The following is a 13837-nucleotide window of genomic DNA, read 5'->3' as shown; positions in this document are numbered from 1 at the left end:
TGAGGTACTTTCAGTGTTGGTTGTTATTGAACAAGAACCAGGTCAGATCTACAATAGTCATTATAAGCTCATCACTAAGCTAAGGATCCTGGGAGTAAACATCTCCCTCTGCAACTGGATCCTGGACTTCCTGACGGGCCACCCCCAGGTGGTGAGGGTAGGTAGCAACACATCTGCCACGCTGATCCTCAACACTGGAGCTCCCCAGGGGCTCAGTCCCCTCCTGTACTCCCTGTTCACCCATGACTCCAGCACCATCATTAAGTTTGCAGACGACACAACAGTGGTAGGCCTGATCACCGACAACGACGAGACAGCCTATAAGGAGGAGGTCAGAGACCTGGCCGGGTGGTGCCAGAATAACAACCTATCCCTCAACGTAACCAAGACTAAGGAGATGATTGTGGACTACTGGAAAAGGAGGACCAAGTACGCCCCAATTTACATCGACGGGGCTGTAGTGGAGCAGGTTAAGAGCTTCAAGTTCCTTGGTGTCCACATCAACAACAAACTAGAATGGACCAAACACACCAAGACAGTTGTGAAGAGGGCACGACAAAGCCTATTCCCCCTCAGGAAACTAAAAAGATTTGGCATGGGTCCTGAGATCCTCAAAAGGTTCTACAGCTGCAACATCGAGAGCATCCTGACTGGTTGCATCACTGCCTGGTACGGCAATTGCTCGGCCTCTGACCGCAAGGCACTACAGAAGGTAGTGCGTATGGCCCAGTACATCACTGGGGCCAAGCTGTCTGCCATCCAGGACCTCTACACCAGGCGTGTCAGAGGAAGGCCCTAAAAATTGTCAAAGACCTCAGCCACCCCGGTCATAGACTGTTCTCTCTGCTACCGCATGGCAAGTGGTACCAGAGTGCCAAGTCTATGTCAAAAAACCTTCTCAACAGCTTTTACCCCCAAGCCATAAGACTCCTGAACAGGTAATCAAATGGTTACCCAGACTATTTGCACTATGTGCCCCCCCCAACCCTTCTCTTTTACGCTGCTGCTGCTACTCTGTTTATCAGATATGCAAAGTCACTTTACATTCATGTACATACTACCTCAATTGGGCCGACCAACCAGTGCTCCCACACATTGGCTAACTGGGCTGCATTGTGTCCCACCCATCACCTGCCAACCCCTCTTTTACACTACTGCTACTCTCTGTTCAAATATGCATAGTAACTTTAACCATTTCTACATGTACATACAGTACTACCTCAATCAGCCTGACTAACCGGTGTCTGTATGTAGCCTCGCTACTTTTATAGCCTCGCTACTGTATATAGCCTGTCTTTTTACTGTTGTTTTATTTCTTTACTTACCTATTGTTACCCCAATAGCTTTTTTGCACTATTTGTTAGAGCCTGTAAGTAAGCAATTCACTGTAAGATCTACTACACCTGTTGTATTCGGCGCACGTGACAAATAAACTTTGATTTGATTTGAAGAAGCGTTAACATTATTTTGTAATTCTACCAACATATTATCCTAAACCTAAAGACCCATGAATCTGCTAATATTCAAATCAAAGTTTATTGGTCATGTACACAGATTAGGTAGTAGAAGTACGACTAAAGGTAGAAAATGATTTACTTCGCTTTTACATTGGCTGCATTCATGTAAAGCCCTATCTAAACCATTTACAATTGTCTGTCCCCACCCCTCAGGCTACCATCCAGTCCCAGTTAGACGGGGTGTGTACAGGTCTCAGTTATATATCCAAAGTCTGTTGATTTTAATTGTTTATTCTGTACCCCTCTCCTTCTCTCCCTCTCCTCCCTGTAGATGTGAGTCTGGTCGAGGCTGAGGTCCTGAGTGTTCCAGTGGAGAAGCGCAGACTGGGAACAGAGCCCTCCAGATGGTTACTCATGGACCTGAACACTGGCCTGATCAAGAAACACATCAGCGAGATGGACAGGAGGGTAACACAAGGTAAGGAGGAATGATAGAAAAGTTAAGGTCATTTTCTGGACATTTGAATAAAATGATGTCCACTGCTGGAAGGTTCACATTCTCTCCCTGATTCTCTCCTCTCTCCTCTGTGGAAGAGTTCAGACAGAGAACTGAGAACAACAAGAGCGGATGCATCACCTAGCCTGTCGGAGCGATGGAGAGAACTGACATATTGACAACTCAGTTTGAGAAAGTGTTTGTTTGTGCGTGTTTGTGTATACTGATGGAGTCTGAATTTTGTAAAGCCCTATCTATACAATTTACAATTGTTTGTCTTCACTCTCCAGGCTGTCAGCCAGTCCCAGTTAGATGGTGTACCTCCAGGCCTCAGCTCCACTATTGCCTGGGGGACATAAAGGACACCCAGAACTCCCTGGCAGACATCAGCAAGGAAGCAAAGCATCAACACTGTTGAATCTTGAAGGATGTAAAATATGCTGGGATGCAACACAGTTAGCTTGCCTCAGCCGTGGAGAATCTAAAGAATATATTTTAAGATGCCACATTATTGGGGACTAGTATTATTGGCTTGCATTGCATTTGTTGTGATACTGTATGACAGACCTCTTTAACCTTGTTCCTGGAGAGTTACCTAATTATTAGCTGGTTGATAAGCTAAATCAGGTACAGTGCCTTCATAAAGTATTCACATCTCTTTACTTTTTCCACATGTTGTTGTGTTACAGCCTGAATTTAAAATAGATTAAATGAAGATGTTGTGTCACTAGCCTACCCGCAGAATACCCCATAATGTCAAAGTGGAATTGTGTTTTTACAAATGATTAAAAATTAATTCAAAAGCTTTAATGTCTTGAGTCTACAAGTATTCATTTATTCATTATTATTCGTTTTTTATGGCAAGCCAAAATAAGTTCAGGGTTAAAGATCAACAAGTCACATAATAAGTTACATGGACTCACTCTGTGCGCAATAAAAGTGTTTAACGTGATTTTCTTATGACTACCTCGTCTCTGTACCCCACACATACAGCAGTGAATTTCATACAAAGATTCAACCAAAAAGACCAGGGAGGATTTCCAATGCCTCACAAAGAAGTGCATCTTTTGGTAGATGGGTAAAAAAGAAACGAAAACAATGAACATCCCTTTGAGCATGGTGAAATTATTAATTACACTACGGATGGTGTGTCACTACCAGTGCCGATTTTAGCATGTAAATCTTGGTGGGGAAACAAAAAATATGTTTTTTAGATGCATGCCAGCAAAGCCACAACACAACACATGACATATCACATCACTAAACAATACATTAATTGCACTATAAAGGTGACAAACGGTGCCCACAAACTTTTTTTGAAAATATTTTTTATTTAACCTTTATTTAACTTGGCAAGTCAGTAAAGAACAAATTCTTATTTAAATACATAAAGCTGTCCCAACAGCAGAGTCCCTACACCTTACCACTGCTACACCTGGCTATCAGCAGAGCTGTGTCTGGCAACGAAACAGTTAATTCAGCCTCATTTACTGCCTTTTAAAAAAACATAGCTGACTTTCTTAAACAAATGTGGTTTCTTCTGACAATTGAGATACAAACTATGGCGGTACAAACTATGGCGTAAGTGGACGACAAGCGGATTAGAGGCAATCAGTAATTTCGATTAAGACATTAATGAGTGAGCTAGGACCGACGTAGTCAATATACTGTAACTATTTTTTCAGCACTTTTGAAAAGTACAGCGATAGAATTCAGAACATGGGCATGGGTTCTTACAGTATTCTCCCTGTACACCAAGTCAGAACCCTAGGATAAATAAACAGGGCATATAAGCAGACAATTTTTATTTTATTTTTATTTAACCTTTATTTAACTAGGCAGACAATGAAAGCTCTTACAATATTCAATGATTACATTTCTCGAAAATAGGCTATAGGCTACATGTGCATCACCAAGTAAGACCAGTAGGCAAAATTAAAAGGGGGAAAAGGGACCAAATTATTAGGGTGAGGGACATGGGCTACCAACAGCTTACTACACAAGTATTACTTTCTTAGCTACAGTATACACATCTCCCTGGCATATTACATAATTTATGCTGCAGCATACAAAACATTTTTGGTGGTGGCTGTGGTGTGCTCACTTGAACAGGAAGGTGGCGCGGAAGTCCTTCGAGGGCAAATTGTGTCATCAAACTTTGTCATTCTCTGGATTTATGGTGCTTTCAAGATAACTGGGAACTCTGGAAAAAAACAAGGTGGAATCATGATGACGTCAGTGAGCTTCAGGTCGGAGCTGTAGAAAGAGGCCCGATTTCCCAACTTGGAATTCCAAGTTGGATGACCGTTCAAAACACATTTTCCCAGACTGAGCAAATTTTTTTCAGAGTTCCCAGTTGTCTTGAACTCACTGAAGTCAGATTTCCCTGTTCTGAGTTTCCAGTTGTTTTGACTGCGGCAGAAGTCATGCTGGATTGACAGCATGGCCAATGTTGAATGTTTATCCTTTTAAGCTTGGAAAAGAGATCCTTAAACCCAGACTTGGGACCACACACCCACTCCACTGGATAGCAGGCTAGTGATTGCTTTGCAATGCTTGCAGTTAACCACTGATTCCTTCAAAACCACTCATTGTTGAATTTGTAATCTCCAACTTGTTGTGTAATGTTTGAGTTCAATGGCCGATGAGCACTGATACATTTTATCTATAATTTATCTTCATATGACAAGGATTAAAAAGGATTTGCCAGTAGATTGTCGACTTGATTCATGATGATGACTGCTTGCTAGCTAAGATTTTGAAAGTATGATGTCCAATCAGTCCAATCAAAGCTACTGTAGATATAACGTGTTTTAACGTCATCACCTTGAGCCTGGGATGGGCACTACTATTGTAACTCTATGGCAGCACCCAAGTGGCTACCCTTATTGTGACTGAGCCAATCACGGAGCAACTTTACAACATTATCAACCCCTACGCTCTGTATTTTCCGCTGGCTGCCCCACCACCACAGAAAGCACTGAGCTAAACTTAAGCACTGAACTTAAGCAAAAAAAGAGACCATGTTTGTATGCAGATTTATTAACTTTATTATTATAATTTAAAACATTATTTCCAAACTGATATGTGACACGTATTAATGCCAAATAACATGCAAAACAGGCAACCCAAGCTTTTGTTCTCGCTAAACAGGTGGGGCTCTGCCCTGAATGACGCGTCACCACTGGTCACTACAAAGATTCAGGCGTCCTTCCTAACTCAGTTGCCGGGGAGGAAGGAAACCGTCATGGGATTTCAATGGTGACTTTAAAATAGTTAGAGTTTATTGGCTGTGATAAGAGAAACCTGAAGATGGATCATCAACATTGTAGTTACTTCACAATACTAACCTATATCACAATGAAAAGAAGGAAGCCAGTACAGAATATGCCAAACATGTCCTGAATACAAAGCGTTATATTGGGGCAAATCCAACACAACATATCACTGAGTACCACACTTCATATTTTCAAGCATGGTGGTTGCTGTAATTGGTATACTTGTCCATCGGAAAGGAGTAGGGAGTTTTTTTAGGATAAAAATAAACAGAATGGTAACGAACACAAGGGGAGACAGAGAGCTGGTTTCGGGCGCAGGACACAGCCGGTGTTCATTGCAAAGGACCACAGGAGGAGGCAGGCAGCTGGATCCAGGGGCAGGCAGAAGGTCATATACAGGGGTCCAAAAGGGCAACAGTACAGGCAGGGAAAAGGCTAGTAATGTAGTCCAGGAGATCAGGCAATAGGTAGATAACAGGAAATACGATAGGCTAAATTACAGGCAGGGAATAGGCAAAAGGCATTGTTAGTGAGGCAGGCAAATCCTATCATAGACATGATGCGTAACTCACAGGAAAAACAACACTCTGTTACAAAACAAACAATACCTCACAGTGATGGGGTGCAAAGAACTGAACTAAATAGTGTGTGATAATGACATACAGGTGTGTGAACAGGTGATTAGAATTCAGGTGATTGGGATCTGGAGAGTGAGCTGTGTTCAGAGGATCTAGGTGTTTGAGAGTGTGAGCTGGGTTGAAAAACAAGAGTGGGCTGGAAAACAAGCTGTGTTTATGGGATCTACATGTTTGAGGGTGTGAGTCGGAAGCAGACATTACAGGGATAGAGCTAAGCATAGGCAAACTGCTAGAGTAAAACGTGGTTAAGTCTGCAACTACTGTACACCTACAAACATATTTGTTTATTTGTCTGAATGGAGTTGTATTGACAACAAATGTTGACACCAAATCTACTTTTGTAATATCTCTTTACATCTTACCTAACCCAAACAAGCTCCACGAGTTCCAAGCCTTGGCCATGGTGGTGTCTCCCCAAGAGCCAGACAGAATACCCACCAACATAACAACTCCTCCAACCGTCATCACCAAAGGTCAATTCAACAGTAAATGTGATCTAATTCCCTGACCAAGAAGACAACTGAACACTAGTTGACTGCACAAGGCATCAAAGCGTTACAGGTCATAATTACCTGTAACGCATTGTGGAAGAGACAAAGACCAAGCTGAATGAGCTGGGACTGAGGATCTCAGCCATAGAGAACGATCAGCTGCAAAAGAAAAAAAAATCCTCAAGGAGTAGTTCACCAAAGAGTACATGAAGGCCAAACGCCTGAAGGATGACCCAGGGTAGGCCCTACCCTGCAGACCAGCTTTGTACCTTTGCCAGAGGAGGTGGTGTGGTGGATCATGTGGGATTATTTAAGATACTTTGAAGAGGTAGGGTTTCAGATGTTTTTTCGGAAGATGGGCAAGGACTATGCTGTCCTAGCTTCAGTCGGAAGCTTGTTCCACTATTGGGGTGCCAGGACAGAGAAGAAATTGGACTCTGCAAAGTGGGAGCTGCCCTCAGGTAGGGGTGGGAGGGCCAAGAGACCAGAGATGGCAGAACGGAGTTTTCGGGTTGGGGTGTAGGGTTTGAGCATAGCCTGAAAGTAGGCAAGTACCATGGTCTTGTAGTGGATGCGAGCCTCAACTGGAAGCCAGTGGTCTGCTGGTTGTGGATCTATATTTATGTCATTTTCCTGCTTGGATGCAAGATAGTTAGTTTGTATGTGAAGCTTCACGTCGGCCCAGTTGATAAAATAGAAATAACGCTATGTCAAGGAGGTTTTTTCCACATGTAGAGCCTTAAACTCAGAATCCTACGCAATGTACGTAATGACAACACTATCTATATTGCTCAATGACACTAATATTTCCCAATGCATCAAAGAAAAGGTATCAACTCAAGCAAACCGGCCATAATGTCAACCTGTGCATGAGAGGAAGCCAAGCGTGCAGAGTAGCCTATGCTAACTTTCAGCATAATAAAAGGCATAGACTATTCCTCATAATAACAGGCAATAGCATAATTTCGTAATAACCACATCGTTCTCATTATAACGTGATCTTCCTTATAATAACGAGGTCTTTATCCTTATAATGTTCGCTCATTATAATGAGAATTTATTATTTCGTTATGAGTTATTGAATTATTTCGTAATAGTGTGATCTTATCTCCTAATAATTAGGTGAAAAAATGTTTTCGTTAGTGGCAGCCATACTAAGTAGCCAGAGCAGAAAGAAATGTCATTTTAGTAGCCATGACAGCTGTAGCCTAATCGGGTGTTTCTCATGGACAGTGTTGCCAACTATTTTTCAGCTATTGGCTCCTTGATTTGTCACTAGATGTCGCTAGATGATGTTTTACCGTTTCTGCGACGTCACAGCACCAATTTGCCTTGCTGCATAAAAATCTGTCTGTGTGCGCTGTAGCTGTGACTTTGTGGCACAAATCAAATCAAATCAAATCAAATTTATTTATATAGCCCTTCGTACATCAACTGATATCTCAAAGTGCTGTACAGAAACCCAGCCTAAAACCCCAAACAGCAAGCAATGCAGGTGTAGAAGCACGGTGGCTAGGAAAAACTCCCTAGAAAGGCCAAAACCTAGGAAGAAACCTAGAGAGGAACCAGGCTATGTGGGGTGGCCAGTCCTCTTCTGGCTGTGCCGGGTGGAGATTATAACAGAACATGGCCAAGATGTTCAAATGTTCATAAATGACCAGCATGGTCGAATAATAATAAGGCAGAACAGTTGAAACTGGAGCAGCAGCACAGTCAGGTGGAAGTTGAAACTAGAGCAGCAGCATGGCCAGGTGGACTGGGGACAGCAAGGAGTCATCATGTCAGGTAGTCCTGGAGCTCAGGTCTTAGGGCTCAGGTCCTCCGAGAGAGAGAAAGAAAGAGAGAAGGAGAGAATTAGAGAACGCACACTTAGATTCACACAGGACACCGAATAGGACAGGAGAAGTACTCCAGATATAACAAACTGACCCCAGCCCCCCCGACACATAAACTACTGCAGCATAAATACTGGAGGCTGAGACAGGAGGGGTCAGGAGACACTGTGGCCCCATCCGAAGTCAACCCCGGACAGGGCCAAACAGGAAGGATATAACCCCACCCACTTTGCCAAAGCACAGCCCCCACACCACTAGAGGGATATCTTCAACCACCAACTTACCATCCTGAGACAAGGCTGAGTATAGCCCACAAAGATCTCCGCCACGGCACAACCCAAGGGGGGGGCGCCAACCCAGACAGGATGACCACAACAGTGAATCAACCCACTCAGGTGACGCACCCCCTCCAGGGACAGCATGAGAGAGCCCCAGTAAGCCAGTGACCCAGCCCCTGTAATAGGGTTAGAGGCAGAGAATCCCAGTGGAAAGAGGGGAACCGGCCAGGCAGAGACAGCAAGGGCGGTTCGTTGCTCCAGAGCCTTTCCGTTCACCTTCCCACTCCTGGGCCAGACTACACTCAATCATATGACCCACTGAAGAGATGAGTCTTCAGTAAAGACTTAAAGGTTGAGACCGAGTTTGCGTCTCTGACATGGGTAGGCAGACCGTTCCATAAAAATGGAGCTCTATAGGAGAAAGCCCTGCCTCCAGCTGTTTGCTTAGAAATTCTAGGGACAATTAGGAGGCCTGCGTCTTGTGACCGTAGCGTACGTGTAGGTATGTACGGCAGGACCAAATCAGAGAGATAGGTACAGACAGTTTCTCCCACTCTCGCTTGCGGTAGAATTGAGTGGGAAAAGTCACTAAATCTTATCAAAATCATAGAACTCCACAAAGGCAGCCTGAAAAGCAGCGGAATTTGTCGCTAGACACTTTCAATAATAAAATTCGCTTGAGTGGTCTGAACCAATGATGTGTATATATATACTAGATGACCAATTGGGGGCACTATGTTGAAGCTACCTTGTCTCCATCTTGGCACTCCCCCACCAGTGTAAAAAAATATTTAGGAAAATAACGGTTCATTATCAATAACATCATTAAGATTAAAACATTCCATTCCCAGTTGGGAGACAAGCCCGCAGCCAGCTCCAATGAATTACAGCGTAAAACACAGCTGGAATACACCTTTATCTCTCAATATTGGCCATCATTTAATTGGATATTTGAGTGATAAAAAATAAAACTGTTTTACCTGACAAGTATGTGTGGTTTATGTTAATTTTCCATCCATTTTGGGCTCTGTTCTGTCAAGCGGCAGAAGGGTGCATTTGCCCACATGTGTATCGTGCTAGCAAACAATATTTGTCAGCTAGAAACTTTATAAATAAACATTGGTAAGTTACGTACTTTTTTTTTCTCCAACCAACATACCTTAGTGAGCTAATATTATACCCCTTTCAACATTGATTTTAAGACTGTTTAATCGCGATTGCTGCTGGAAAGCAATTTATACAGACATTGATGGACCACATCAAATGGGCTAGATAGCTAGCCAATATAGATCACGTCAGTTTGGCTAGCTAACAGCTAGCTAGCGTTCAGTGGATAAACTATCTAGCTATTTAACTATCTCTAAATATTGTTTGATTCGCATGCCAGCTATGCCTAGTGATGACAGTAACTTGGTCAGACAGACAACTTTACTTTGCGGAGTTGAGACTCAAAATAAGGTACTTGATGCAGCATGTAGTTGTCAATGGTTTTAGCAAAGCTGGAGGTCTCCTTGCCCCATAGAAGGCAAATAGAATGCTCTTCACCTTATTGTGATGCTTTATTGATAACGACCTATAGAAATGCATTTATTAATGTCTACTCTCATTTCTGCCACATTTAATCTATTACAGATACCTTAATGTATACTTTTTAAATTATATTATGTGAGCTAAACATTGTTTTAAATGTACAAATGTTTTCCTTAAAGTATCATTTTTAGAGATTTACTGTCCCCAATACTGTCCCCACTACCACAATAATACCCAAATACATGTCATTTTGTCCTCCATTTTATTGAAATACTGTCGAACTCAATTTATTCCTATGGAGGACAGCGCCGAATGGGGGGTGTCAATATGACTGACCAGTGGCTTCAAAGCGACTCAATGGCCAATACATATAATTAGTAGTCCAGAGTTTATATGCATCATTGGTTTGGACACTTACTAAATATATAGAGACTATTTATTTGTACATCGTTACAACACTGTATATATACTGTACATAATATGACATTTGTAATGCCTTTATTCTTTTGGAACTTCTGTGAGTGTAATGTTTACTGTTCATTTTTATTGTTTATTTCACTTTTGTATATTATCTACCTCACTTGCTTTGGCAATGTTAACATATGTTTCTCATGCCAATAAAGCCCCTTGAATTGACAGTCGCTACATTGGCAACACTGCTCACGACACGTCGTCATACTGTACTCGAGTAGGACTGCCAACTCCCTGATGCAATACTGGCGAAGTGTTAGGCGATTTGGTTGAGTGACACCAAACCAGGACTTTCCATTGCGCGACATGGCACTACATGGTTTGGTTTGTATTGGAATAGATTTTTAAAAACTGATTAAGACATTATTCCAATATTATTTTCTTATCGGATACAATCTCCTAATAGAGATCACATGCGAAAAAGAGGAACGGTTCCCCCCCGAAAATATCTAAGAAGAACGGACACTGGTTGAGTACCTTTTATGGCCTTCATTGATTAGAATCTCCTCTGTATGAAGCAAGCCATAAATGAATGGGATTGGTGACACCAGATGTGATTTTTACCTATCCACTCCACGTAGCCTACATACATACAGTAAAGGCATGATGATAATAGAACACGATATTACATAACGAGGCAATGAGCACAACTCCCATACCTAATAGTGTTATGCTTGACTCCTCTGTGCAACCTGGACTCAGGGGTAGACTAGTCATAATATAATTAGAGGATAACGTTTTTGTTATTTTTCTCAGAGCTGTGTGAAGGGAGAATGCCAGCTCTCTGTTCTCCCTGATGCAACACCGGGCTGGTGTTGAGGCAGAGGGGAACGTGGCAGTGCTATTGTGTCTCAGCCACATACCAGACACAATCGCTCTCAAAAAATGCTTTGTCATTCTGACTGGGGCAGCTGATATGAAGCAGGATGTTTGGATTTACACATGGCTTGATAATAATAGGATCGCAGTTGACTCATTGTCCCTCCTCTGCTCCTATTATATGACAATGAGTGAATGAGAAAAGTATCAAACTAAAGTTGAGTTTGCAGATTCCTTTCAGATTTAATATGCCCTGCTTGTAACTAAACACATTTTTTGCAGATCACTTTTGCTGGCACATATTCTGTTTGGTTTTCACTGGCACTGTACTTCATTAGCACTATACTTTTTGCTCCTAAATTGGGATGATTAACTCATTTCTGGCATGGGAGAGGTTTATCTCTGTATTGCATGGTATTGATAGTATAATATACACTGAGTGTACAAAACATTAGGAACACCTTCCTAATATTGAGTTGCACCCCCTTTTGCCCTCAGAACAGCCTCAATTCGTTGGGGCATGGACTATACATTTTAGTGCCCCCTCCCCTTGAAGGTGGAGAGAATTATGATTTTTTTTTTACGTTATTGTTTTGCAATTCTACACCTTTTACCATGGGGCAGAAATAATTATTTGCAATTTTATTTCAGATTTCCTGCAAATATACTCATTTGGCCATGGGACAGATAGACAAATATGCAGTTTTAATTTTCTGCAATTCATACAATTTTGTCACGTGGTGGAGAGTTTTAAAGCTACTTTCCTGCAATTCTACACATTTTGACACAACTTATGCCATGTTAATGATATCTGAGTGAGAGTGACTAACAAAATCAGTGGGGACCCGCTGGAGGTCAGGGCCCCTTGCATGTGCCTGGTTGGTATTCAGCCATGATTGCTACAACTTTAGAAAGCTGGCTAGACTAATTTACCAATCTAAAAATTGTTAGCTGGCGTGGCTAATTGAGTGACTGTCGGTGACTGACATAACAGAAAAATTGCTGATGCACAACCAAATTTCGAACTTGCACCTTATGTATTCTACTATTCTAATGCTCAACCGTAAATTGGAACCCCGACTGAGTTCCCCCCCAAAAAATGCAATAAATGTTGCAGTTTAAAGCAAGTTTTTTTTTAAAGTGACCGCTTATGCCTGGATCTGGCCCTGTGCCCATTCATCCTCTGAATGGCACACCTACACCTGTTTCAAGGCTTAAAAAGCCGTCTATTAACCTGTCTCCTCTTCATACACAGTGATTGAAGTAGCTTTAACAGGTGACATCAATAAGGGATCATAGCTTTCACCTGGTCAGTCTATGTCATGGAAGGACAGGTGTTCCTAATGTTTCGCACACTCAGTTTATATCTCAATATCCTCTCTCTTAGCGTCCTTACATTGAACCTCAACACCCCTGCTACACAACCCTGGCCCTGTAAAGGGTGCTGTAACCCTTCATTATCAGTAACAATGAAGAAATAATCCCACTCTTAATCTCATAATTTGAGAAAGAACAGAATGGAACATGTTGCAGGCTGAATGAAGGCCCCTCTTGATGCAAGATTAGAGGCAAGCCCAGGGCCATATTGGACCCTTGTATTAGATAAATAACTTTGTGGGTGTCATTATGTAGGTCAAGCAGTAATGCCAAACACACACCATACATGCACACACTCATTCTTGAACATAACATGGTTAGCTCATGCATCCAGCTGTCCCGTGCCAGATTGGCCTTTACTTAAGTATGTATTGCTGAAGTGTTGTACTGGATGTTTGTCATTTGATGCTGCAGATCTACAGTGCCTTGCTGTGGCCAGACCACCTGTGGTACAAATGCTTTTCACTTGGTAATGGAGCCCTTTTCAACACATCCATGCCATCATGTTCCTAGGTATTGGAAGGAGTAGAAAGTACAGCTGGAAAGCTATACTGTACATGCAGACAGATTTCACGTGGCCCAGCAATCAATACTAGTGACAATGAATCCACCAGTGAATGAAAGCTGTGATGTGTGAGTTGAGTAGAATGTCTAAACTTGTGTATTTTTCATCTCTCTCTTGTTATGTCACTGATCTGACATGAACATGAGTGGAGGTCCATTTAGAGTGCACCAAGCGCCCTCACTTTCTGATAATAACACATGACATACAATATCTACCAGACAATAAAGTGCAACATAACATTTTTAAAATCTTTAATGAACATGAATTCAAGATTAAGTGGACTGAAATAGGTGTCGATGACCATTTTGTTTTTAAAATTTTGTATTTATTTATTTCACCTTTATTTAACCAGGTAGGCTAGTTGAGAACAAGTTCTCATTTGCAACTGCCTGGCCAAGATAAAGCGTAGCAATTCAACACATACAACAACACAGAGTTACACATGGAATAAACAAAACATAGTCAATAATACAGTAGAACAAAAGAAAACAAAAAGTCTACATACAGTGAGTGCAAATGTGGTAAATTAAGGAAATAAATAGGCCATGGTGGTGAAGTAATTACAATATAGCAATTAAATACTGGAATGGTAGATTGGCAGA

This window comes from Oncorhynchus tshawytscha, linkage group LG12 (genome assembly GCF_018296145.1).
Source record: "Oncorhynchus tshawytscha isolate Ot180627B linkage group LG12, Otsh_v2.0, whole genome shotgun sequence".
Taxonomy (NCBI): domain Eukaryota; kingdom Metazoa; phylum Chordata; class Actinopteri; order Salmoniformes; family Salmonidae; genus Oncorhynchus; species Oncorhynchus tshawytscha.
The sequence above is the reverse complement of the archived record's forward strand: the minus strand, read 5'-3'. Positions refer to the sequence as shown.